The sequence below is a fragment of the Pleurodeles waltl genome, chromosome 10 (assembly GCF_031143425.1).
Source record: "Pleurodeles waltl isolate 20211129_DDA chromosome 10, aPleWal1.hap1.20221129, whole genome shotgun sequence".
In the NCBI taxonomy this organism is placed as follows: domain Eukaryota; kingdom Metazoa; phylum Chordata; class Amphibia; order Caudata; family Salamandridae; genus Pleurodeles; species Pleurodeles waltl.
Window position 1 is genome coordinate 325756128 of NC_090449.1, and position 25950 is coordinate 325782077.

The window sequence follows — 25950 nt, forward strand, 5'->3', positions numbered from 1 at the left end:
AGCAGTTGCAAAGAAATCTCGCATACCTTCATGATGCTGAACCGTCTCGACGCCAGTATAAAGCATGTATTGCATTGCAACATGACATCTTACAAGAGTGAAAAGCATAAATACTCCTGTTTAAAACACAGACTGAACCTATAAAGGTAGGGGTTTGTCTGGGATTTGAACCGAGGTCCTCTCACACCCGAAGCGAGAATCATACCCCTATACCAACTAGACTGCCGCTGCATAGTCATTTGAAACATCTTCTGAAGCGTCTTTCCGAAAAGCAGGGCCATTTGGAGGCTCTCTCTCTCTAAGCGTGCCATAGCAATTGATGTTTTCTGTCAAGGATTTTTTGTTTGTCTCTAGCAAGGCAAGAGGTAGTCAAAATGCCCTGTGCCAGTGAGCTGAACTAGGGCACTGATGTGAAAAGCAGACCCTTTCTGGTAGTTGTAACCCGCTGCAAGTCATGGACCCTTGCACCTTAGACTTCCCAACCAGAAGCACTGAAGGGCCTGCTAGCTCTTGAGCCAGAGGAGCATGCCTCTTGGATTCAAGCACACTTGCTCGATCAGCGCTCGATCAGGCGAGATTTATATTAGTGGCTCATAGGCCTGAAACACTCACCTGGGAGACGCAGGGTGGCTGATTTCCCGGAATGGCCCTTGATGGGGAAATCACCTCCTTTCCCCCGCCTCATTTCAGAATTGTGTGCTAGTCGCAAGACAGTGTTCAGGGGTTCATGGGTACTGCCTACTCCCAGCTGCCTCTCTGTCTTCTTCATGTAAATTGCAAGTCACGAGGAGGCACCATTGCCAATATGCTCCGCCCACCTAACCAAGAAACCTAGTTTGAGCTTGTCTGCCTGTGTTGTTGCAGGGGCAGTGTCTTCTTTGCCCAAAAGGTGGCAGGAGAGCCTCACTTCAAACGATAGAATCAACTGCTTAAGTAGAAACCAGCATGGTAGTTACTGTCATAAAGTGCAGCTCTAACAGAAGGTGTGCCTGAGACGCCCCTTCCAGTAATACACAGAATTTTGATTGAGGGCCCAGCCGATGGGTTGGTGGATTTCTCCTCACATGCCACAGCAGCTTCCTAAGATAGTGGTGTGAGGAGCTGGCTCTGCAAGCAGAGCAAGATTTAAGGGAAGAAAATACACCTGTCAGAAGTGGGATTTGAACCCACGCCTCCATGAAGAGACCAGAAGGCTCAGCTTCAACTGAAGATCAATCTCTCTTGAGTCTGGCGCCTTAGACCACTCGGCCATCCTGACAGCCAAAACAGTGTGCAGGTCCGACTCTTCAGTCTGCACTTGTTGATTTTGCCGCTTGCAATGTTCCTATCAAAGTCACAGCTTTAAAGGCCCCACAATATAACATGGCCAAGAAAAAAAAAAAAAAACAGAACAAGAAACAATGCACATGCACGACCACCGAGGGATGCAGATAACTTTTTAGCGTCCTGCAATAGTAAAGCACGTTTTACACAGGTCACAAGTTTTTAAAGGTCATTTCTGTCTAAGTGTGCATTGAGAGAGACTGAGGTTTTAGGGAGCAAACACAAAAGCTGCTGCTGCCAAGTGTTTCTGCCCGGTCTCGAACCGGGGACCTTTCGCGTGTGAGGCGAACGTGATAACCACTACACTACAGAAACAAGCTTTCTGGTTTGACTGAAGGAGCACAGTTCCCCTCATATGTTTGCACGATTTCCTCTATACTTTATCAGCAGTTGCTCGGAATGCGAGGGGTAAGTGTGAAAATTGCAGCGGTGTCTGCCAGCATGCATACACTCAGACGTCCTGAAAAATCCCACAGCTGCGGGCAGAGACAGACAAATATCTGATGCCTAAATGCCAGGAAGGAGAGCCTGTGAAATCAATACACAGGGCGAACTGAGAGCAAGCAGGAAGGAAGCCAAGGCATTGTAATCCATTTTTCGCCTGAGGCAAAAAATATGTTTTGCGCAACAATGCTTCGAGAGGAATGAGAAATGTTGAGGGGTTGTGTATTTTGAGCAGGATTTGATTGTTTTCCGCTAAAATGGGCTCGTCCGGGATTTGAACCTGGGACCTCTCGCACCCTAAGCGAGAATCATACCCCTAGACCAACGAGCCTGGGCACAGAAATGCAACAGCTCCGACCCTGCTCGGAGGGTTGGTGACAGAGAGTGGGAGACTACATCCCAAAGCAAGAAACTGCACATGGTGCTCTCTTCTGCAGTACGACTAGAGTCATTTGCATGGTCTTCATCGAACATGACATAAAAAGCCTCTATCCTTTAGACATTTTGGCCCAGATTTACAAGAAAATGACTAAGCGCGACGCTGTGCCAAATTTGCAAGCCCCACGCGCCGTCATTTTCAAAATGCAGGGAAGCGCCGTATTTAGTAGAATACAGCGCACCCCTGTGCTTCCCCCTGCGCCAGCTCTAAATTAGCTGCTGAGCGCCAACGCAGCCATTCTTGCACCATGGTACAAGGATGACTGCGTTGAGGGGGAAATTGTTTTTGTGCAGGAAGGGACACCTTCCTGCCCAAAAAAAAAATCTTCATTGGTGATTTGCTCTTACTTCTATGTGTGCTGCAGAATGCATCACACATAGAAAGAGCAAAAACAAGGAGAAATGAAAACATTTCTCCTCAGTGCGCCACTCTAACGACACCCCTGGGATGGCGTTGGATTTTGGTGCTGACGCAGATTTACGCCAACTCCTAAATCTGGAGCAGCATCAAAATGCTATGGTGTTGCTGTGGCACACTCCCAACAACACCCATTGCACGCCCCTTCCAGGGAACGCGCTGCGTGCTAAGGGGCCGTATTTACAAGGTGGTGTTAAGCCACAAAAAGTGGCTGAACGCCATCTTGTAAATACCGCGCAGTGCATAGTGCCACCGGGGCGTCACTAAAAGTGATGCTCCGGTGGCGATAGGGCCTTGTAAGTCTGGCACTTTATTTGCTCAAGGTGTGTGTTCTTGGTGAGGGCAGGAAAGCTATTTTCGCTCTCGTACCTTCCTTCCTTGGCCGGTTTGAATGCTGTAGGCTCAGGCTTCATTGCAAAGGTCAAACAGTGAGCAACTGACTGCCGTAAGCTGGCGCAACTCCTCTTGGTGAGCTGTGACAGATGCCCCAGGAGCGTAGTACCTCACGATGGTGAGGGATAGACACAGTCTCTTTTATCTCAGCTTGCCTGTCAGGTGAGGCAGGAAATGCAAATACTGTGAAAAAGCCCAGCAACTCGAACCAGGGACCTTTCGCATGTGAGGTGCACATGATAACCACCACACTAGACAAACAGACACACTTGCCGGCTTGCTTCATGTGGCTATGCATTGTACTGGAACCACCACACTATGGAAACAGACACACCTGCTTGCTTTATGTGGCTATGCATTGGACTGGGATGCAAGGATGAGGGCCAATGTTCATGACGCTCAAAGCTGAGCCTTCCGGAACACGATCTCTTCCCTTGGAAGAAAGGAACTGGGATCACTTTCATTCCAAGAGGTGATTTCAGAACTGGACCCGAAATTACCATGGAGAATCACTGTGCATTTAATGTTCCTACGAGCACTGCTGCTCCAGCACAGAAAAGCAGTTGCAAAGAAATCTCGCATACCTTCATGATGCTGAACCGTCTCGACGCCAGTATAAAGCATGTATTGCATTGCAACATGACATCTTACAAGAGTGAAAAGCATAAATACTCCTGTTTAAAACACAGACTGAACCTATAAAGGTAGGGGTTTGTCTGGGATTTGAACCGAGGTCCTCTCACACCCGAAGCGAGAATCATACCCCTATACCAACTAGACTGCCGCTGCATAGTCATTTGAAACATCTTCTGAAGCGTCTTTCCGAAAAGCAGGGCCATTTGGAGGCTCTCTCTCTCTAAGCGTGCCATAGCAATTGATGTTTTCTGTCAAGGATTTTTTGTTTGTCTCTAGCAAGGCAAGAGGTAGTCAAAATGCCCTGTGCCAGTGAGCTGAACTAGGGCACTGATGTGAAAAGCAGACCCTTTCTGGTAGTTGTAACCCGCTGCAAGTCATGGACCCTTGCACCTTAGACTTCCCAACCAAAAGCACTGAAGGGCCTGCTATCTCTTGAGCCAGAGGAGCATGCCTTTTGCATTCAAGCACACTTGCTCGATCAGCGCTCGATCAGGCGAGATTTATATTAGTGGCTCATAGGCCTGAAACACTCACCTGGGAGACGCAGGGTGGCTGATTTCCCGGAATGGCCCTTGATGGGGAAATCACCTCCTTTCCCCCGCCTCATTTCAGAATTGTGTGCTAGTCGCAAGACAGTGTTCAGGGGTTCATGGGTACTGCCTACTCCCAGCTGCCTCTCTGTCTTCTTCATGTAAATTGCAAGTCACGAGGAGGCACCATTGCCAATATGCTCCGCCCACCTAACCAAGAAACCTAGTTTGAGCTTGTCTGCCTGTGTTGTTGCAGGGGCAGTGTCTTCTTTGCCCAAAAGGTGGCAGGAGAGCCTCACTTCAAACGATAGAATCAACTGCTTAAGTAGAAACCAGCATGGTAGTTACTGTCATAAAGTGCAGCTCTAACAGAAGGTGTGCCTGAGACGCCCCTTCCAGTAATACACAGAATTTTGATTGAGGGCCCAGCCGATGGGTTGGTGGATTTCTCCTCACATGCCACAGCAGCTTCCAAAGATAGTGGTGTGAGGAGCTGGCTCTGCAAGCAGAGCAAGATTTAAGGGAAGAAAATACACCTGTCAGAAGTGGGATTTGAACCCACGCCTCCATGAAGAGACCAGAAGGCTCAGCTTCACTGAAGATCAAGCTCTCTTGAGTCTGGCGCCTTAGACCACTCGGCCATCCTGACAGCCAAAACAGTGTGCAGGTCGGACTCTTCAGTCTGCACTTGTTGATTTTGCCGCTTGCAATGTTCCTATCAAAGTCACAGCTTTAAAGGCCCCACAATATAACATGGCCAAGAAAAAAAAAAAAAACAGAACAAGAAACAATGCACATGCACGACCACCGAGGGATGCAGATAACTTTTTAGCGTCCTGCATTAGTAAAGCACGTTTTACACAGGTCACAAGTTTTTAAAGGTCATTTCTGTCTAAGTGTGCATTGCGAGAGACTGAGGTTTTAGGGAGCAAACACAAAAGCTGCTGCTGCTGCCAAGTGTTTCTGCCCGGTCTCGAACCGGGGACCTTTCGCGTGTGAGGCGAACGTGATAACCACTACACTACAGAAACAAGCTTGCTGGTTTGACTGAAGGAGCACAGTTCCCCTCATATGTTTGCACGATTTCCTCTATACTTTATCAGCAGTTGCTCGGAATGCGAGGGGTAAGTGTGAAAATTGCAGCGGTGTCAGCCAGCATGCATACACTCAGACGTCCTGAAAAATCCCACAGCTGCGGGCCGAGACAGACAAATATCTGATGCCTAAATGCCAGGAAGGAGAGCCTGTGAAATCATCACACAGGGCGCACTGAGAGCAAGCAGGAAGGAAGCCAAGGCATTGTAATCCATTTTTCGCCTGAGGCAAAAAATATGTTTTGCGCAACAATGCTTCGAGTGGAATGAGAAATGTTGAGGGGTTGTGTATTTTGAGCAGGATTTGATTGTTTTCCGCTAAAATGGGCTCGTCCGGGATTTGAACCCGGGACCTCTCGCACCCTAAGCGAGAATCATACCCTTAGACCAACGAGCCTGGGCACAGAAACGCTACGGCTCCGACCCTGCTCGGAGGGTTGGTGACAGAGAGTGGGAGACTACATCCCAAAGCAAGAAACTGCACATGGTGCTCTCTTCTGCAGTACGACTAGAGTCATTTGCATGGTCTTCATCGAACATGACATAAAAAGCCTCTATCCTTTAGACATTTTGGCCCAGATTTACAAGAAAATGACTAAGCGCGACGCTGTGCCAAATTTGCAAGCCCCACGCGCCGTCATTTTCAAAATGCAGGGAAGCGCCGTATTTAGTAGAATACAGCGCACCCCTGTGCTTCCCCCTGCGCCAGCTCTAAATTAGCTGCTGAGCGCCAACGCAGCCGTTCTTGCACCATGGTACAAGGATGACTGCGTTGAGGGGGAAATTGTTTTTGTGCAGGAAGGGACACCTTCCTGCCCCAAAAAAAAATCTTCAATGGTGATTTGCTCTTACTTCTATGTGTGCTGCAGAATGCATCACACATAGAAAGAGCAAAAACAAGGAGAAATGAAAACATTTCTCCTCAGTGTGCCACTCTAACGACACCCCTGGGATGGCGTTGGATTTTGGCGCTGACGCAGATTTACGCCAACTCCTAAATCTGGAGCAGCATCAAAATGCTATGGTGTTGCTGTGGCACACTCCCAACAACACCCATTGCACGCCCCTTCCAGGGAACGCGCTGCGTGCTAAGGGGCCGTATTTACAAGGTGGTGTTAAGCCACAAAAAGTGGCTGAACGCCATCTTGTAAATACTGCGCAGTGCATAGTGCCACCGGGGCGTCACTAAAAGTGATGCTCCGGTGGCGATAGGGCCTTGTAAGTCTGGCACTTTATTTGCTCAAGGTGTGTGTTCTTGGTGAGGGCAGGAAAGCTATTTTCGCTCTCGTACCTTCCTTCCTTGGCCGGTTTGAATGCTGTAGGCTCAGGCTTCATTGCAAAGGTCAAACAGTGAGCAACTGACTGCCGTAAGCTGGCGCAACTCCTCTTGGTGAGCTGTGACAGATGCCCCAGGAGCGTAGTACCTCACGATGGTGAGGGATAGACACAGTCTCTTTTATCTCAGCTTGCCTGTCAGGTGAGGCAGGAAATGCAAATACTGTGAAAAAGCCCAGCGACTCGAACCAGGGACCTTTCGCATGTGAGGTGCGCATGATAACCACTACACTACACAAACAGACACACTTGCCGGCTTGCTTCATGTGGCTATGCATTGTACTGGAACCACCACACTATGGAAACAGACACACCTGCTTGCTTTATGTGGCTATGCATTGGACTGGGATGCAAGGATGAGGGCCAATGTTCATGACGCTCAAAGCTGAGCCTTCCGGAACACGATCTCTTCCCTTGGAAGAAAGGAACTGGGATCACTTTCATTCCAAGAGGTGATTTCAGAACTGGACCCGAAATTACCATGGAGAATCACTGTGCATTTAATGTTCCTACGAGCACTGCTGCTCCAGCACAGAAAAGCAGTTGCAAAGAAATCTCGCATACCTTCATGATGCTGAACCGTCTCGACGCCAGTATAAAGCATGTATTGCATTGCAACATGACATCTTACAAGAGTGAAAAGCATAAATACTCCTGTTTAAAACACAGACTGAACCTATAAAGGTAGGGGTTTGTCTGGGATTTGAACCGAGGTCCTCTCACACCCGAAGCGAGAATCATACCCCTATACCAACTAGACTGCCGCTGCATAGTCATTTGAAACATCTTCTGAAGCGTCTTTCCGAAAAGCAGGGCCATTTGGAGGCTCTCTCTCTCTAAGCGTGCCATAGCAATTGATGTTTTCTGTCAAGGATTTTTTGTTTGTCTCTAGCAAGGCAAGAGGTAGTCAAAATGCCCTGTGCCAGTGAGCTGAACTAGGGCACTGATGTGAAAAGCAGACCCTTTCTGGTAGTTGTAACCCGCTGCAAGTCATGGACCCTTGCACCTTAGACTTCCCAACCAGAAGCACTGAAGGGCCTGCTAGCTCTTGAGCCAGAGGAGCATGCCTCTTGGATTCAAGCACACTTGCTCGATCAGCGCTCGATCAGGCTTGATCAGGCGAGATTTATATTAGTGGCTCATAGGCCTGAAACACTCACCTGGGAGACGCAGGGTGGCTGATTTCCCGGAATGGCCCTTGATGGGGAAATCACCTCCTTTCCCCCGCCTCATTTCAGAATTGTGTGCTAGTCGCAAGACAGTGTTCAGGGGTTCATGGGTACTGCCTACTCCCAGCTGCCTCTCTGTCTTCTTCATGTAAATTGCAAGTCACGAGGAGGCACCATTGCCAATATGCTCCGCCCACCTAACCAAGAAACCTAGTTTGAGCTTGTCTGCCTGTGTTGTTGCAGGGGCAGTGTCTTCTTTGCCCAAAAGGTGGCAGGAGAGCCTCACTTCAAACGATAGAATCAACTGCTTAAGTAGAAACCAGCATGGTAGTTACTGTCATAAAGTGCAGCTCTAACAGAAGGTGTGCCTGAGACGCCCCTTCCAGTAATACACAGAATTTTGATTGAGGGCCCAGCCGATGGGTTGGTGGATTTCTCCTCACATGCCACAGCAGCTTCCAAAGATAGTGGTGTGAGGAGCTGGCTCTGCAAGCAGAGCAAGATTTAAGGGAAGAAAATACACCTGTCAGAAGTGGGATTTGAACCCACGCCTCCATGAAGAGACCAGAAGGCTCAGCTTCACTGAAGATCAAGTTCTCTTGAGTCTGGCGCCTTAGACCACTCGGCCATCCTGACAGCCAAAGCAGTGTGCAGGTCAGACTCTTCAGTCTGCACTTGTTGATTTTGCCGCTTGCAATGTTCCTATCAAAGTCACAGCTTTAAAGGCCCCACAATATAACATGGCCAAGAAAAAAAAAAAAACAGAAAAAGAAACAATGCACATGCACGACCACCGAGGGATGCAGATAACTTTTTAGCGTCCTGCAATAGTAAAGCACGTTTTACACAGGTCACAAGTTTTTAAAGGTCATTTCTGTCTAAGTGTGCATTGAGAGAGACTGAGGTTTTAGGGAGCAAACACAAAAGCTGCTGCTGCCAAGTGTTTCTGCCCCGTCTCGAACCGGGGACCTTTCGCGTGTGACGCAAACGTGATAACCACTACACTACAGAAACAAGCTTGCTGGTTTGACTGAAGGAGCACAGTTCCCCTCATATGTTTGCACGATTTCCTCTATACTTTATCAGCAGTTGCTCGGAATGCGAGGGGTAAGTGTGAAAATTGTAGCGGTGTCAGCCAGCATGCATACACTCAGACGTCCTGAAAAATCCCACAGCTGCGGGCAGAGACAGACAAATATCTGATGCCTAAATGCCAGGAAGGAGAGCCTGTGAAATCATCACACAGGGCGCACTGAGAGCAAGCAGGAAGGAAGCCAAGGCATTGTAATCCATTTTTCGCCTGAGGCAAAAAATATGTTTTGCGCAACAATGCTTCGAGTGGAATGAGAAATGTTGAGGGGTTGTGTATTTTGAGCAGGATTTGATTGTTTTCCGCTAAAATGGGCTCGTCCGGGATTTGAATCCGGGACCTCTCGCACCCTAAGCGAGAATCATACCCCTAGACCAACGAGCCTGGGCAGAGAAACGCAACGGCTCCGACCCTGCTCGGAGGGTTGGTGACAGAGAGTGGGAGACTACATCCCAAAGCAAGAAACTGCACATGGTGCTCTCTTCTGCAGTACGACTAGAGTCATTTGCATGGTCTTCATCGAACATGACATAAAAAGCCTCTATCCTTTAGACATTTTGGCCCAGATTTACAAGAAAATGACTAAGCGCGACGCTGTGCCAAATTTGCAAGCCCCACGCGCCGTCATTTTCAAAATGCAGGGAAGCGTTGTATTTAGTAGAATACAGCGCACCCCTGTGCTTCCCCCTGCGCCAGCTCTAAATTAGCTGCTGAGCGCCAACGCAGCCGTTCTTGCACCATGGTACAAGGATGACTGCGTTGAGGGGGAAATTGTTTTTGTGCAGGAAGGGACACCTTCCTGCCCAAAAAAAAAATCTTCAATGGTGATTTGCTCTTACTTCTATGTGTGCTGCAGAATGCATCACACATAGAAAGAGCAAAAACAAGGAGAAATGAAAACATTTCTCCTCAGTGTGCCACTCTAACGACACCCCTGGGATGGCGTTGGATTTTGGCGCTGACGGAGATTTACGCCAACTCCTAAATCTGGAGCAGCATCAAAATGCTATGGTGTTGCTGTGGCACACTCCCAACAACACCCATTGCACGCCCCTTCCAGGGAACGCGCTGCGTGCTAAGGGGCCGTATTTACAAGGTGGTGTTAAGCCACAAAAAGTGGCTGAACGCCATCTTGTAAATACCGCGCAGTGCATAGTGCCACCGGGGCGTCACTAAAAGTGATGCTCCGGTGGCGATAGGGCCTTGTAAGTCTGGCACTTTATTTGCTCAAGGTGTGTGTTCTTGGTGAGGGCAGGAAAGCTATTTTCGCTCTCGTACCTTCCTTCCTTGGCTGGTTTGAATGCTGTAGGCTCAGGCTTCATTGCAAAGGTCAAACAGTGAGCAACTGACTGCCGTAAGCTGGCGCAACTCCTCTTGGTGAGCTGTGACAGATGCCCCAGGAGCGTAGTACCTCACGATGGTGAGGGATAGACACAGTCTCTTTTATCTCAGCTTGCCTGTCAGGTGAGGCAGGAAATGCAAATAGTGTGAAAAAGCCCAGCGACTCGAACCAGGGACCTTTCGCATGTGAGGTGCGCATGATAACCACTACACTACACAAACAGACACACTTGCCGGCTTGCTTCATGTGGCTATGCATTGTACTGGAACCACCACACTATGGAAACAGACACACCTGCTTGCTTTATGTGGCTATGCATTGGACTGGGATGCAAGGATGAGGGCCATTGTTCATGACGCTCAAAGCTGAGCCTTCCGGAACACGATCTCTTCCCTTGGAAGAAAGGAACTGGGATCACTTTCATTCCAAGAGGTGATTTCAAAACTGGACCCGAAATTACCATGGAGAAGCACTGTGCATTTAATGTTCCTACGAGCACTTCTGCTCCAGCACAGAAAAGCAGTTGCAAAGAAATCTCGCATACCTTCATGATGCTGAACCGTCTCGACGCCAGTATAAAGCATGTATTGCATTGCAACATGACATCTTACAAGAGTGAAAAGCATAAATACTCCTGTTTAAAACACAGACTGAGCCTATAAAGGTAGGGGTTTGTCTGGGATTTGAACCGAGGTCCTCTCACACCCGAAGCGAGAATCATACCCCTATACCAACTAGACTGCCGCTGCATAGTCATTTGAAACATCTTCTGAAGCGTCTTTCCGAAAAGCAGGGCCATTTGGAGGCTCTCTCTCTCTAAGCGTGCCATAGCAATTGATGTTTTCTGTCAAGGATTTTTTGTTTGTCTCTAGCAAGGCAAGAGGTAGTCAAAATGCCCTGTGCCAGTGAGCTGAACTAGGGCACTGATGTGAAAAGCAGACCCTTTCTGGTAGTTGTAACCCGCTGCAAGTCATGGACCCTTGCACCTTAGACTTCCCAACCAGAAGCACTGAAGGGCCTGCTAGCTCTTGAGCCAGAGGAACATGCCTCTTGGATTCAAGCACACTTGCTCGATCAGCGCTCGATCAGGCTTGATCAGGCGAGATTTATATTAGTGGCTCATAGGCCTGAAACACTCACCTGGGAGACGCAGGGTGGCTGATTTCCCGGAATGGCCCTTGATGGGGAAATCACCTCCTTTCCCCCGCCTCATTTCAGAATTGTGTGCTAGTCGCAAGACAGTGTTCAGGGGTTCATGGGTACTGCCTACTCCCAGCTGCCTCTCTGTCTTCTTCATGTAAATTGCAAGTCACGAGGAGGCACCATTGCCAATATGCTCCGCCCACCTAACCAAGAAACCTAGTTTGAGCTTGTCTGCCTGTGTTGTTGCAGGGGCAGTGTCTTCTTTGCCCAAAAGGTGGCAGGAGAGCCTCACTTCAAACGATAGAATCAACTGCTTAAGTAGAAACCAGCATGGTAGTTACTGTCATAAAGTGCAGCTCTAACAGAAGGTGTGCCTGAGACGCCCCTTCCAGTAATACACAGAATTTTGATTGAGGGCCCAGCCGATGGGTTGGTGGATTTCTCCTCACATGCCACAGCAGCTTCCAAAGATAGTGGTGTGAGGAGCTGGCTCTGCAAGCAGAGCAAGATTTAAGGGAAGAAAATACACCTGTCAGAAGTGGGATTTGAACCCACGCTTCCATGAAGAGACCAGAAGGCTCAGCTTCACTGAAGATCAAGCTCTCTTGAGTCTGGCGCCTTAGACCACTCGGCCATCCTGACAGCCAAAACAGTGTGCAGGTCGGACTCTTCAGTCTGCACTTGTTGATTTTGCCGCTTGCAATGTTCCTATCAAAGTCACAGCTTTAAAGGCCCCACAATATAACATGGCCAAGAAAAAAAAAAAAACAGAACAAGAAACAATGCACATGCACGACCACCGAGGGATGCAGATAACTTTTTAGCGTCCTGCAATAGTAAAGCACGTTTTACACAGGTCACAAGTTTTTAAAGGTCATTTCTGTCTAAGTGTGCATTGAGAGAGACTGAGGTTTTAAGGAGCAAACACAAAAGCTACTGCTGCCAAGTGTTTCTGCCCGGTCTCGAACCGGGGACCTTTCGCGTGTGATGCAAACGTGATAACCACTACACTACAGAAACAAGCGTGCTGGTTTGACTGAAGGAGCACAGTTCCCCTCATATGTTTGCACGATTTCCTCTATACTTTATCAGCAGTTGCTCGGAATGCGAGGGGTAAGTGTGAAAATTGCAGCGGTGTCAGCCAGCATGCATACACTCAGACGTCCTGAAAAATCCCACAGCTGCGGGCAGAGACAGACAAATATCTGATGCCTAAATGCCAGGAAGGAGAGCCTGTGAAATCATCACACAGGGCGCACTGAGAGCAAGCAGGAAGGAAGCCAAGGCATTGTAATCCATTTTTCGCCTGAGGCAAAAAATATGTTTTGCGCAACAATGCTTCGAGTGGAATGAGAAATGTTGAGGGGTTGTGTATTTTGAGCAGGATTTGATTGTTTTCCGCTAAAATGGGCTCGTCCGGGATTTGAATCCGGGACCTCTCGCACCCTAAGCGAGAATCATACCCCTAGACCAACGAGCCTGGGCAGAGAAACGCAACGGCTCCGACCCTGCTCGGAGGGTTGGTGACAGAGAGTGGGAGACTACATCCCAAAGCAAGAAACTGCACATGGTGCTCTCTTCTGCAGTACGACTAGAGTCATTTGCATGGTCTTCATCGAACATGACATAAAAAGCCTCTATCCTTTAGACATTTTGGCCCAGATTTACAAGAAAATGACTAAGCGCGACGCTGTGCCAAATTTGCAAGTCCCACGCGCCGTCATTTTCAAAATGCAGGGAAGCGTTGTATTTAGTAGAATACAGCGCACCCCTGTGCTTCCCCCTGCGCCAGCTCTAAATTAGCTGCTGAGCGCCAACGCAGCCGTTCTTGCACCATGGTACAAGGATGACTGCGTTGAGGGGGAAATTGTTTTTGTGCAGGAAGGGACACCTTCCTGCCCCAAAAAAAAATCTTCAATGGTGATTTGCTCTTACTTCTATGTGTGCTGCAGAATGCATCACACATAGAAAGAGCAAAAACAAGGAGAAATGAAAACATTTCTCCTCAGTGTGCCACTCTAACGACACCCCTGGGATGGCGTTGGATTTTGGCGCTGACGCAGATTTACGCCAACTCCTAAATCTGGAGCAGCATCAAAATGCTATGGTGTTGCTGTGGCACACTCCCAACAACACCCATTGCACGCCCCTTCCAGGGAACGCGCTGCGTGCTAAGGGGCCGTATTTACAAGGTGGTGTTAAGCCACAAAAAGTGGCTGAACGCCATCTTGTAAATACCGCGCAGTGCATAGTGCCACCGGGGCGTCACTAAAAGTGATGCTCCGGTGGCGATAGGGCCTTGTAAGTCTGGCACTTTATTTGCTCAAGGTGTGTGTTCTTGGTGAGGGCAGGAAAGCTATTTTCGCTCTCTAGTACCTTCCTTCCTTGGCCGGTTTGAATGCTGTAGGCTCAGGCTTCATTGCAAAGGTCAAACAGTGAGCAACTGACTGCCGTAAGCTGGCGCAACTCCTCTTGGTGAGCTGTGACAGATGCCCCAGGAGCGTAGTACCTCACGATGGTGAGGGATAGACACAGTCTCTTTTATCTCAGCTTGCCTGTCAGGTGAGGCAGGAAATGCAAATAGTGTGAAAAAGCCCAGCGACTCGAACCAGGGACCTTTCGCATGTGAGGTGCGCATGATAACCACTACACTACACAAACAGACACACTTGCCGGCTTGCTTCATGTGGCTATGCATTGTACTGGAACCACCACACTATGGAAACAGACACACCTGCTTGCTTTATGTGGCTATGCATTGGACTGGGATGCAAGGATGAGGGCCAATGTTCATGACGCTCAAAGCTGAGCCTTCCGGAACACGATCTCTTCCCTTGGAAGAAAGGAACTGGGATCACTTTCATTCCAAGAGGTGATTTCAAAACTGGACCCGAAATTACCATGGAGAAGCACTGTGCATTTAATGTTCCTACGAGCACTTCTGCTCCAGCACAGAAAAGCAGTTGCAAAGAAATCTCGCATACCTTCATGATGCTGAACCGTCTCGACGCCAGTATAAAGCATGTATTGCATTGCAACATGACATCTTACAAGAGTGAAAAGCATAAATACTCCTGTTTAAAACACAGACTGAGCCTATAAAGGTAGGGGTTTGTCTGGGATTTGAACCGAGGTCCTCTCACACCCGAAGCGAGAATCATACCCCAATACCAACTAGACTGCCGCTGCATAGTCATTTGAAACATCTTCTGAAGCGTCTTTCCGAAAAGCAGGGCCATTTGGAGGCTCTCTCTCTCTAAGCGTGCCATAGCAATTGATGTTTTCTGTCAAGGATTTTTTGTTTGTCTCTAGCAAGGCAAGAGGTAGTCAAAATGCCCTGTGCCAGTGAGCTGAACTAGGGCACTGATGTGAAAAGCAGACCCTTTCTGGTAGTTGTAACCCGCTGCAAGTCATGGACCCTTGCACCTTAGACTTCCCAACCAGAAGCACTGAAGGGCCTGCTAGCTCTTGAGCCAGAGGAGCATGCCTCTTGGATTCAAGCACACTTGCTCGATCAGCGCTCGATCAGGCGAGATCGATATTAGTGGCTCATAGGCCTGAAACACTCACCTGGGAGACGCAGGGTGGCTGATTTCCCGGAATGGCCCTTGATGGGGAAATCACCTCCTTTCCCCCGCCTCATTTCAGAATTGTGTGCTAGTCGCAAGACAGTGTTCAGGGGTTCATGGGTACTGCCTACTCCCAGCTGCCTCTCTGTCTTCTTCATGTAAATTGCAAGTCACGAGGAGGCACCATTGCCAATATGCTCCGCCCACCTAACCAAGAAACCTAGTTTGAGCTTGTCTGCCTGTGTTGTTGCAGGGGCAGTGTCTTCTTTGCCCAAAAGGTGGCAGGAGAGCCTCACTTCAAACGATAGAATCAACTGCTTAAGTAGAAACCAGCATGGTAGTTACTGTCATAAAGTGCAGCTCTAACAGAAGGTGTGCCTGAGACGCCCCTTCCAGTAATACACAGAATTTTGATTGAGGGCCCAGCCGATGGGTTGGTGGATTTCTCCTCACATGCCACAGCAGCTTCCAAAGATAGTGGTGTGAGGAGCTGGCTCTGCAAGCAGAGCAAGATTTAAGGGAAGAAAATACACCTGTCAGAAGTGGGATTTGAACCCACGCCTCCATGAAGAGACCAGAAGGCTCAGCTTCACTGAAGATCAAGCTCTCTTGAGTCTGGCGCCTTAGACCACTCGGCCATCCTGACAGCCAAAACAGTGTGCAGGTCGGACTCTTCAGTCTGCACTTGTTGATTTTGCCGCTTGCAATGTTCCTATCAAAGTCACAGCTTTAAAGGCCCCACAATATAACATGGCCAAGAAAAAAAAAAAAAAACAGAACAAGAAACAATGCACATGCACGACCACCGAGGGATGCAGATAACTTTTTAGCATCCTGCAATAGTAAAGCACGTTTTACACAGGTCACAAGTTTTTAAAGGTCATTTCTGTATAAGTGTGCATTGAGAGAGACTGAGGTTTTAGGGAGCAAACACAAAAGCTTCTGCTGCTGCCAAGTGTTTCTGCCCGGTCTCGAACCAGGGACTTTTCGCTTGTGAGGTGAACGTGATAACCACTACACTACAGAAACAAGCTTGCTGGTTTGACTGAAGGAGCACAGTTCCCCTCATATGTTTGCACGATTTCCTCTATACTTTATCAGCAGTTGCTCTGAATGCGAGGGGTAAGTGTGAAAATTGCAGCGGTGTCAGCCAGCATGCATACACTCAGACGTCCTGAAAAATCCCACAGCTGCGGGCAGAGACAGACAAATATCTGATGCCTAAATGCCAGGAAGGAGAGCTTGTGAAATCATCACACAGGGCGCACTGAGAGCAAGCAGGAAGGAAGCCAAGGCATTGTAATCCATTTTTCGCCTGAGGCAAAAAATAGGTTTTGCGCAACAATGCTTCGAGTGGAATGAGAAATGTTGAGGGGTTGTGTATTTTGAGCAGGATTTGATAGTTTTCTGCTAAAATGGGCTCGTCCGGGATTTGAACCCGGGACCTCTCGCACCCTAAGCGAGTATCATACCCCTAGACCAACGAGCCTGGGCACAGAAATGCAACGGCTCCGACCCTGCTCGGAGGGTTGGTGACAGAGAGTGGGAGACTACATCCCAAAGCAAGAAACTGCACATGGTGCTCTCTTCTGCAGTACGACTAGAGTCATTTGCATGGTCTTCATCGAACATGACATAAAAAGCCTCTATCCTTTAGACATTTTGGCCCAGATTTACAAGAAAATGACTAAGCGCGACGCTGTGCCAAATTTGCAAGCCCCACGCGCCGTCATTTTCAAAATGCAGGGAAGCGCCGTATTTAGTAGAATACAGCGCACCCCTGTGCTTCCCCCTGCACCAGCTCTAAATTAGCTGCTGAGCGCCAACGCAGCCGTTCTTGCACCATGGTACAAGGATGACTGCGTTGAGGGGGAAATTGTTTTTGTGCAGGAAGGGACACCTTCCTGCCCAAAAAAAAAATCTTCAATGGTGATTTGCTCTTACTTCTATGTGTGCTGCAGAATGCATCACACATAGAAAGAGCAAAAACAAGGAGAAATGAAAACATTTCTCCTCAGTGCGCCACTCTAACGACACCCCTGGGATGGCGTTGGATTTTGGTGCTGACGCAGATTTACGCCAACTCCTAAATCTGGAGCAGCATCAAAATGCTATGGTGTTGCTGTGGCACACTCCCAACAACACCCATTGCACGCCCCTTCCAGGGAACGCGCTGCGTGCTAAGGGGCCGTATTTACAAGGTGGTGTTAAGCCACAAAAAGTGGCTGAACGGCATCTTGTAAATACCGCGCAGTGCATAGTGCCACCGGGGCGTCACTAAAAGTGATGCTCCGGTGGCGATAGGGCCTTGTAAGTCTGGCACTTTATTTGCTCAAGGTGTGTGTTCTTGGTGAGGGCAGGAAAGCTATTTTCGCTCTCGTACCTTCCTTCCTTGGCTGGCTTGAATGCTGTAGGCTCAGGCTTCATTGCAAAGGTCAAACAGTGAGCAACTGACTGCCGTAAGCTGGCGCAACTCCTCTTGGTGAGCTGTGACAGATGCCCCAGGAGCGTAGTACCTCACGATGGTGAGGGATAGACACAGTCTCTTTTATCTCAGCTTGCCTGTCAGGTGAGGCAGGAAATGCAAATACTGTGAAAAAGCCCAGCGACTCGAACCAGGGACCTTTCGCATGTGAGGTGCGCATGATAACCACTACACTACACAAACAGACACACTTGCCGGCTTGCTTCATGTGGCTATGCATTGTACTGGAACCACCACACTATGGAAACAGACACACCTGCTTGCTTTATGTGGCTATGCATTGGACTGGGATGCAAGGATGAGGGCCAATGTTCATGACGCTCAAAGCTGAGCCTTCCGGAACACGATCTCTTCCCTTGGAAGAAAGGAACTGGGATCACTTTCATTCCAAGAGGTGATTTCAGAACTGGACCCGAAATTACCATGGAGAAGCACTGTGCATTTAATGTTCCTACGAGCACTGCTGCTCCAGCACAGAAAAGCAGTTGCAAAGAAATCTCGCATACCTTCATGATGCTGAACCGTCTCGACGCCAGTATAAAGCATGTATTGCATTGCAACATGACATCTTACAAGAGTGAAAAGCAGAAGTACTCCTGTTTAAAACACAGACTGAACCTATAAAGGTAGGGGTTTGTCTGGGATTTGAACCGAGGTCCTCTCACACCCGAAGCGAGAATCATACCCCTATACCAACTAAACTGCCGCTGCATAGTCATTTGAAACATCTTCTGAAGCGTCTTTCCGAAAAGCAGGGCCATTTGGAGGCTCTCTCTCTCTAAGCGTGCCATAGCAATTGATGTTTTCTGTCAAGGATTTTTTGTTTGTCTCTAGCAAGGCAAGAGGTAGTCAAAATGCCCTGTGCCAGTGAGCTGAACTAGGGCACTGATGTGAAAAGCAGACCCTTTCTGGTAGTTGTAACCCGCTGCAAGTCATGGACCCTTGCACCTTAGACTTCCCAACCAGAAGCACTGAAGGGCCTGCTAGCTCTTGAGCCAGAGGAGCATGCCTCTTGGATTCAAGCACACTTGCTCGATCAGCGCTCGATCAGGCGAGATTTATATTAGTGGCTCATAGGCCTGAAACACTCACCTGGGAGACGCAGGGTGGCTGATTTCCCGGAATGGCCCTTGATGGGGAAATCACCTCCTTTCCCCCGCCTCATTTCAGAATTGTGTGCTAGTCGCAAGACAGTGTTCAGGGGTTCATGGGTACTGCCTACTCCCAGCTGCCTCTCTGTCTTCTTCATGTAAATTGCAAGTCACGAGGAGGCACCATTGCCAATATGCTCCGCCCACCTAACCAAGAAACCTAGTTTGAGCTTGTCTGCCTGTGTTGTTGCAGGGGCAGTGTCTTCTTTGCCCAAAAGGTGGCGGGAGAGCCTCACTTCAAACGATAGAATCAACTGCTTAAGTAGAAACCAGCATGGTAGTTACTGTCTAAAAGTGCAGCTCTAATAGAAGGTGTGCCTGAGACGCCCCTTCCAGTAATACACAGAATTTTGATTGAGGGCCCAGCTGATGGGTTGGTGGATTTCTCCTCACATGCCACAGCAGCTTCCAAAGATAGTGGTGTGAGGAGCTGGCTCTGCAAGCAGAGCAAGATTTAAGGGAAGAAAATACACATGTCAGAAGTGGGATTTGAACCCACGCCTCCATGAAGAGACCAGAAGGCTCAGCTTCACTGAAGATCAAGCTCTCTTGAGTCTGGCGCCTTAGACCACTCGGCCATCCTGACAGCCAAAACAGTGTGCAGGTCGGACTCTTCAGTCTGCACTTGTTGATTTTGCCGCTTGCAATGTTCCTATCAAAGTCACAGCTTTAAAGGCCCCACAATATAACATGGCCAAGAAAAAAAAAAAAAAACAGAACAAGAAACAATGCACATGCACGACCACCGAGGGATGCAGATAACTTTTTAGCGTCCTGCAATAGTAAAGCACGTTTTACACAGGTCACAAGTTTTTAAAGGTCATTTCTGTCTAAGTGTGCATTGAGAGAGACTGAGGTTTTAGGGAGCAAACACAAAAGCTGCTGCTGCCAAGTGTTTCTGCCCGGTCTCGAACCGGGGACCTTTCGCGTGTGAGGTGAACGTGATAACCACTACACTACAGAAACAAGCTTGCTAGTTTGACTGAAGGAGCACAGTTCCCCTCATATGTTTGCACGATTTCCTCTATACTTTATCAGCAGTTGCTCGGAATGCGAGGGGTAAGTGTGAAAATTGCCGCGGTGTCAGCCAGCATGCATACACTCAGACATCCTGAAAAATCCCACAGCTGCGGGCAGAGACAGACAAATATCTGATGCCTAAATGCCAGGAAGGAGAGCCTGTGAAATCATCACACAGGGCGCACTGAGAGCAAGCAGGAAGGAAGCCAAGGCATTGTAATCCATTTTTCGCCTGAGGCAAAATATATGTTTTGCGCAACAATGCTTCGAGTGGAATGAGAAATGTTGAGGGGTTGTGTATTTTGAGCAGGATTTGATTGTTTTCCGCTAAAATGGGCTCGTCCGGGATTTGAACCCGGGACTTCTCGCACCCTAAGCGAGAATCATACCCCTAGACCAACGAGCCTGGGCACAGAAAAGCAACGGCTCCGACCCTGCTCGGAGGGTTGGTGACAGAGAGTGGGAGACTACATCCCAAAGCAAGAAACTGCACATGGTGCTCTCTTCTGCAGTACGACTAGAGTCATTTGCATGGTCTTCATCGAACATGACATAAAAAGCCTCTATCCTTTAGACATTTTGGCCCAGATTTACAAGAAAATGACTAAGCGCGACGCTGTGCCAAATTTGCAAGCCCCACGCGCCGTCATTTTCAAAATGCAGGGAAGCGCCGTATTTAGTAGAATACAGCGCACCCCTGTGCTTCCCCCTGCGCCAGCTCTAAATTAGCTGCTGAGCGCCAACGCAGCCGTTCTTGCACCATGGTACAAGGATGACTGCGTTGAGGGGGAAATTGTTTTTGTGCAGGAAGGGACACCTGCCTGCCCAAAAAAAAAATCTTCAATGGTGATTTGCTCTTACTTCTATGTGTGCTGCAGAATGCATCACACATAGAAAGAGCAAAAACAAGGAGAAATGAAAACATTTCTCCTCAGTGTGCCACTCTAACGACACCCCTGGGATGGCGTTGGATTTTGGCGCTGACGCAGATTTACGCCAACTCCTAAATCTGGAGCAGCATCAAAATGCTATGGTGTTGCTGTGGCACACTCCCAACAACACCCATTGCACGCCCCTTCCAGGGAACGCGCTGCGTGCTAAGGGGCCGTATTTACAAGGTGGTGTTAAGCCACAAAAAGTGGCTGAACGCCATCTTGTAAATACCGCGCAGTGCATAGTGCCACCGGGGCGTCACTAAAAGTGATGCTCCGGTGGCGATAGGGCCTTGTAAGTCTGGCACTTTATTTGCTCAAGGTGTGTGTTCTTGGTGAGGGCAGGAAAGCTATTTTCGCTCTCGTACCTTCCTTCCTTGGCTGGTTTGAATGCTGTAGGCTCAGGCTTCATTGCAAAGGTCAAACAGTGAGCAACTGACTGCCGTAAGCTGGCGCAACTCCTCTTGGTGAGCTGTGACAGATGCCCCAGGAGCGTAGTACCTCACGATGGTGAGGGATAGACACAGTCTCTTTTATCTCAGCTTGCCTGTCAGGTGAGGCAGGAAATGCAAATACTGTGAAAAAGCCCAGCGACTCGAACCAGGGACCTTTCGCATGTGAGGTGCGCATGATAACCACTACACTAGACAAACAGACACACTTGCCGGCTTGCTTCATGTGGCTATGCATTGTACTGGAACCACCACACTATGGAAACAGACACACCTGCTTGCTTTATGTGGCTATGCATTGGACTGGGATGCAAGGATGAGGGCCAATGTTCATGACGCTCAAAGCTGAGCCTTCCGGAACACGATCTCTTCCCTTGGAAGAAAGGAACTGGGATCACTTTCATTCCAAGAGGTGATTTCAGAACTGGACCCGAAATTACCATGGAGAAGCACTGTGCATTTAATGTTCCTACGAGCACTGCTGCTCCAGCACAGAAAAGCAGTTGCAAAGAAATCTCGCATACCTTCATGATGCTGAACCGTCTCGACGCCAGTATAAAGCATGTATTGAATTGCAACATGACATCTTACAAAAGTGAAAAGCATAAATACTCCTGTTTAAAACAGACTGAACCTATAAAGGTAGGGGTTTGTCTGGGATTTGAACCGAGGTCCTCTCACACCCGAAGCGAGAATCATACCCCTATACCAACTAGACTGCCGCTGCATAGTCATTTGAAACATCTTCTGAAGCGTCTTTCCGAAAAGCAGGGCCATTTGGAGGCTCTCTCTCTCTAAGCGTGCCATAGCAATTGATGTTTTCTGTCAAGGATTTTTTGTTTGTCTCTAGCAAGGCAAGAGGTAGTCAAAATGCCCTGTGCCAGTGAGCTGAACTAGGGCACTGATGTGAAAAGCAGACCCTTTCTGGTAGTTGTAACCCGCTGCAAGTCATGGACCCTTGCACCTTAGACTTCCCAACCAGAAGCACTGAAGGGCCTGCTAGCTCTTGAGCCAGAGGAGCATGCCTCTTGGATTCAAGCACACTTGCTCGATCAGTGCTCGATCAGGCGAGATCGATATTAGTGGCTCATAGGCCTGAAACACTCACCTGGGAGACGCAGGGTGGCTGATTTCCCGGAATGGCCCTTGATGGGGAAATCACCTCCTTTCCCCCGCCTCATTTCAGAATTGTGTGCTAGTCGCAAGACAGTGTTCAGGGGTTCATGGGTACTGCCTACTCCCAGCTGCCTCTCTGTCTTCTTCATGTAAATTGCAAGTCACGAGGAGGCACCATTGCCAATATGCTCCGCCCACCTAACCAAGAAACCTAGTTTGAGCTTGTCTGCCTGTGTTGTTGCAGGGGCAGTGTCTTCTTTGCCCAAAAGGTGGCAGGAGAGCCTCACTTCAAACGATAGAATCAACTGCTTAAGTAGAAACCAGCATGGTAGTTACTGTCATAAAGTGCAGCTCTAACAGAAGGTGTGCCTGAGACGCCCCTTCCAGTAATACACAGAATTTTGATTGAGGGCCCAGCCGATGGGTTGGTGGATTTCTCCTCACATGCCACAGCAGCTTCCAAAGATAGTGGTGTGAGGAGCTGGCTCTGGAAGCAGAGCAAGATTTAAGGGAAGAAAATACACCTGTTAGAAGTGGGATTTGAACCCACGCTTCCATGAAGAGACCAGAAGGCTCAGCTTCACTGAAGATCAAGCTCTCTTGAGTCTGGCGCCTTAGACCACTCGGCCATCCTGACAGCCAAACAGTGTGCAGGTCGGACTCTTCAGTCTGCACTTGTTGATTTTGCCGCTTGCAATGTTCCTATCAAAGTCACAGCTTTAAAGGCCCCACAATATAACATGGCCAAGAAAAAAAAAAAAACAGAACTAGAAACAATGCACATGCACGACCACCGAGGGATGCAGATAACTTTTTAGCGTCCTGCAATAGTAAAGCACGTTTTACACAGGTCACAAGTTTTTAAAGGTCATTTCTGTCTAAGTGTGCATTGAGAGAGACTGAGGTTTTAGGGAGCAAACACAAAAGCTGCTGCTGCTGCCAAGTGTTTCTGCCCGGTCTCGAACCGGGGACCTTTCGCGTGTGAGGCAAACGTGATAACCACTACACTACAGAAACAAGCGTGCTGGTTTGACTGAAGGAGCACAGTTCCCCTCATATGTTTGCACGATTTCCTCTATACTTTATCAGCAGTTGCTCGGAATGCGAGGGGTAAGTGTGAAAATTGCAGCGGTGTCAGCCAGCATGCATACACTCAGACGTCCTGAAAAATCCCACAGCTGCGGGCAGAGACAGACAAATATCTGATGCCTAAATGCCAGGAAGGAGAGCCTGTGAAATCATCACACAGGGCGCACTGAGAGCAAGCAGGAAGGAAGCCAAGGCATTGTAATCCATTTTTCGCCTGAGGCAAAAAATATGTTTTGCGCAACAATGCTTCGAGTGGAATGAGAAATGTTGAGGGGTTGTGTATTTTGAGCAGGATTTGATTGTTTTCCGCTAAAATGGGCTCGTCCGGGATTTGAATCCGGGACCTCTCGCACCCTAAGCGAGAATCATACCCCTAGACCAACGAGCCTGGGCAGAGAAACGCAACGGCTCCGACCCTGCTCGGAGGGTTGGTGACAGAGAGTGGGAGACTACATCCCAAAGCAAGAAACTGCACATGGTGCTCTCTTCTGCAGTACGACTAGAGTCATTTGCATGGTCTTCATCGAACATGACATAAAAAGCCTCTATCCTTTAGACATTTTGGCCCAGATTTACAAGAAAATGACTAAGCGCGACGCTGTGCCAAATTTGCAAGCCCCACGCGCCGTCATTTTCAAAATGCAGGGAAGCGTTGTATTTAGTAGAATACAGCGCACCCCTGTGCTTCCCCCTGCGCCAGCTCTAAATTAGCTGCTGAGCGCCAACGCAGCCGTTCTTGCACCATGGTACAAGGATGACTGCGTTGAGGGGGAAATTGTTTTTGTGCAGGAAGGGACACCTTCCTGCCCAAAAAAAAAATCTTCAATGGTGATTTGCTCTTACTTCTATGTGTGCTGCAGAATGCATCACACATAGAAAGAGCAAAAACAAGGAGAAATGAAAACATTTCTCCTCAGTGTGCCACTCTAACGACACCCCTGGGATGGCGTTGGATTTTGGCGCTGACGCAGATTTACGCCAACTCCTAAATCTGGAGCAGCATCAAAATGCTATGGTGTTGCTGTGGCACACTCCCAACAACACCCATTGCACGCCCCTTCCAGGGAACGCGCTGCGTGCTAAGGGGCCGTATTTACAAGGTGGTGTTAAGCCACAAAAAGTGGCTGAACGCCATCTTGTAAATACCGCGCAGTGCATAGTGCCACCGGGGCGTCACTAAAAGTGATGCTCCGGTGGCGATAGGGCCTTGTAAGTCTGGCACTTTATTTGCTCAAGGTGTGTGTTCTTGGTGAGGGCAGGAAAGCTATTTTCGCTCTCGTACCTTCCTTCCTTGGCTGGTTTGAATGCTGTAGGCTCAGGCTTCATTGCAAAGGTCAAACAGTGAGCAACTGACTGCCGTAAGCTGGCGCAACTCCTCTTGGTGAGCTGTGACAGATGCCCCAGGAGCGTAGTACCTCACGATGGTGAGGGATAGACACAGTCTCTTTTATTTCAGCTTGCCTGTCAGGTGAGGCAGGAAATGCAAATAGTGTGAAAAAGCCCAGCGACTCGAACCAGGGACCTTTCGCATGTGAGGTGCGCATGATAACCACTACACTACACAAACAGACACACTTGCCGGCTTGCTTCATGTGGCTATGCATTGTACTGGAACCACCACACTATGGAAACAGACACACCTGCTTGCTTTATGTGGCTATGCATTGGACTGGGATGCAAGGATGAGGGCCATTGTTCATGACGCTCAAAGCTGAGCCTTCCGGAACACGATCTCTTCCCTTGGAAGAAAGGAACTGGGATCACTTTCATTCCAAGAGGTGATTTCAAAACTGGACCCGAAATTACCATGGAGAAGCACTGTGCATTTAATGTTCCTACGAGCACTTCTGCTCCAGCACAGAAAAGCAGTTGCAAAGAAATCTCGCATACCTTCATGATGCTGAACCGTCTCGACGCCAGTATAAAGCATGTATTGCATTGCAACATGACATCTTACAAGAGTGAAAAGCATAAATACTCCTGTTTAAAACACAGACTGAGCCTATAAAGGTAGGGGTTTGTCTGGGATTTGAACCGAGGTCCTCTCACACCCGAAGCGAGAATCATACCCCTATACCAACTAGACTGCCGCTGCATAGTCATTTGAAACATCTTCTGAAGCGTCTTTCCGAAAAGCAGGGCCATTTGGAGGCTCTCTCTCTCTAAGCGTGCCATAGCAATTGATGTTTTCTGTCAAGGATTTTTTGTTTGTCTCTAGCAAGGCAAGAGGTAGTCAAAATGCCCTGTGCCAGTGAGCTGAACTAGGGCACTGATGTGAAAAGCAGACCCTTTCTGGTAGTTGTAACCCGCTGCAAGTCATGGACCCTTGCACCTTAGACTTCCCAACCAGAAGCACTGAAGGGCCTGCTAGCTCTTGAGCCAGAGGAGCATGCCTCTTGGATTCAAGCACACTTGCTCGATCAGCGCTCGATCAGGCTTGATCAGGCGAGATTTATATTAGTGGCTCATAGGCCTGAAACACTCACCTGGGAGACGCAGGGTGGCTGATTTCCCGGAATGGCCCTTGATGGGGAAATCACCTCCTTTCCCCCGCCTCATTTCAGAATTGTGTGCTAGTCGCAAGACAGTGTTCAGGGGTTCATGGGTACTGCCTACTCCCAGCTGCGTCTCTGTCTTCTTCATGTAAATTGCAAGTCACGAGGAGGCACCATTGCCAATATGCTCCGCCCACCTAACCAAGAAACCTAGTTTGAGCTTGTCTGCCTGTGTTGTTGCAGGGGCAGTGTCTTCTTTGCCCAAAAGGTGGCAGGAGAGCCTCAC

At 48.7% G+C, this 25950-nt stretch overlaps 14 non-coding genes across 14 annotated transcripts; all 14 read right to left on the bottom strand.

Annotated features, from left to right (window-relative positions):
- Positions 1–1145: 1145 nt before the first annotated feature.
- On the bottom strand, positions 1146–1258 carry TRNAL-CAA (transfer RNA leucine (anticodon CAA)). The gene is made up of 2 exons: positions 1221–1258; positions 1146–1191 (listed from the first exon to the last, which is right to left on the bottom strand). It is a non-coding gene; the product is annotated as a tRNA-Leu (tRNA).
- Positions 1259–1565: 307 nt separating this feature from the next.
- TRNAV-CAC (transfer RNA valine (anticodon CAC)) lies at positions 1566–1638 on the bottom strand. Its single transcript has one exon. It is a non-coding gene; the product is annotated as a tRNA-Val (tRNA).
- Positions 1639–2026: 388 nt separating this feature from the next.
- Positions 2027–2098, bottom strand: TRNAP-AGG (transfer RNA proline (anticodon AGG)). Its single transcript has one exon. It is a non-coding gene; the product is annotated as a tRNA-Pro (tRNA).
- Positions 2099–4719: 2621 nt separating this feature from the next.
- Positions 4720–4831, bottom strand: TRNAL-CAA (transfer RNA leucine (anticodon CAA)). Its single transcript has 2 exons — positions 4794–4831; positions 4720–4765 (listed from the first exon to the last, which is right to left on the bottom strand). It is a non-coding gene; the product is annotated as a tRNA-Leu (tRNA).
- A 309-nt stretch (positions 4832–5140) lies between these two features.
- TRNAV-CAC (transfer RNA valine (anticodon CAC)) lies at positions 5141–5213 on the bottom strand. The gene has a single exon. It is a non-coding gene; the product is annotated as a tRNA-Val (tRNA).
- Positions 5214–5601: 388 nt separating this feature from the next.
- Positions 5602–5673, bottom strand: TRNAP-AGG (transfer RNA proline (anticodon AGG)). The gene has a single exon. It is a non-coding gene; the product is annotated as a tRNA-Pro (tRNA).
- A 2631-nt stretch (positions 5674–8304) lies between these two features.
- On the bottom strand, positions 8305–8416 carry TRNAL-CAA (transfer RNA leucine (anticodon CAA)). Its single transcript has 2 exons — positions 8379–8416; positions 8305–8350 (listed from the first exon to the last, which is right to left on the bottom strand). It is a non-coding gene; the product is annotated as a tRNA-Leu (tRNA).
- Positions 8417–15458: 7042 nt separating this feature from the next.
- TRNAL-CAA (transfer RNA leucine (anticodon CAA)) lies at positions 15459–15570 on the bottom strand. The gene is made up of 2 exons: positions 15533–15570; positions 15459–15504 (listed from the first exon to the last, which is right to left on the bottom strand). It is a non-coding gene; the product is annotated as a tRNA-Leu (tRNA).
- A 310-nt stretch (positions 15571–15880) lies between these two features.
- On the bottom strand, positions 15881–15953 carry TRNAV-CAC (transfer RNA valine (anticodon CAC)). The gene has a single exon. It is a non-coding gene; the product is annotated as a tRNA-Val (tRNA).
- A 388-nt stretch (positions 15954–16341) lies between these two features.
- Positions 16342–16413, bottom strand: TRNAP-AGG (transfer RNA proline (anticodon AGG)). The gene has a single exon. It is a non-coding gene; the product is annotated as a tRNA-Pro (tRNA).
- Positions 16414–19034: 2621 nt separating this feature from the next.
- On the bottom strand, positions 19035–19146 carry TRNAL-CAA (transfer RNA leucine (anticodon CAA)). The gene is made up of 2 exons: positions 19109–19146; positions 19035–19080 (listed from the first exon to the last, which is right to left on the bottom strand). It is a non-coding gene; the product is annotated as a tRNA-Leu (tRNA).
- A 307-nt stretch (positions 19147–19453) lies between these two features.
- Positions 19454–19526, bottom strand: TRNAV-CAC (transfer RNA valine (anticodon CAC)). Its single transcript has one exon. It is a non-coding gene; the product is annotated as a tRNA-Val (tRNA).
- Positions 19527–19914: 388 nt separating this feature from the next.
- On the bottom strand, positions 19915–19986 carry TRNAP-AGG (transfer RNA proline (anticodon AGG)). Its single transcript has one exon. It is a non-coding gene; the product is annotated as a tRNA-Pro (tRNA).
- Positions 19987–23024: 3038 nt separating this feature from the next.
- TRNAV-CAC (transfer RNA valine (anticodon CAC)) lies at positions 23025–23097 on the bottom strand. The gene has a single exon. It is a non-coding gene; the product is annotated as a tRNA-Val (tRNA).
- Between the last annotated feature and the right edge of the window lie 2853 nt (positions 23098–25950).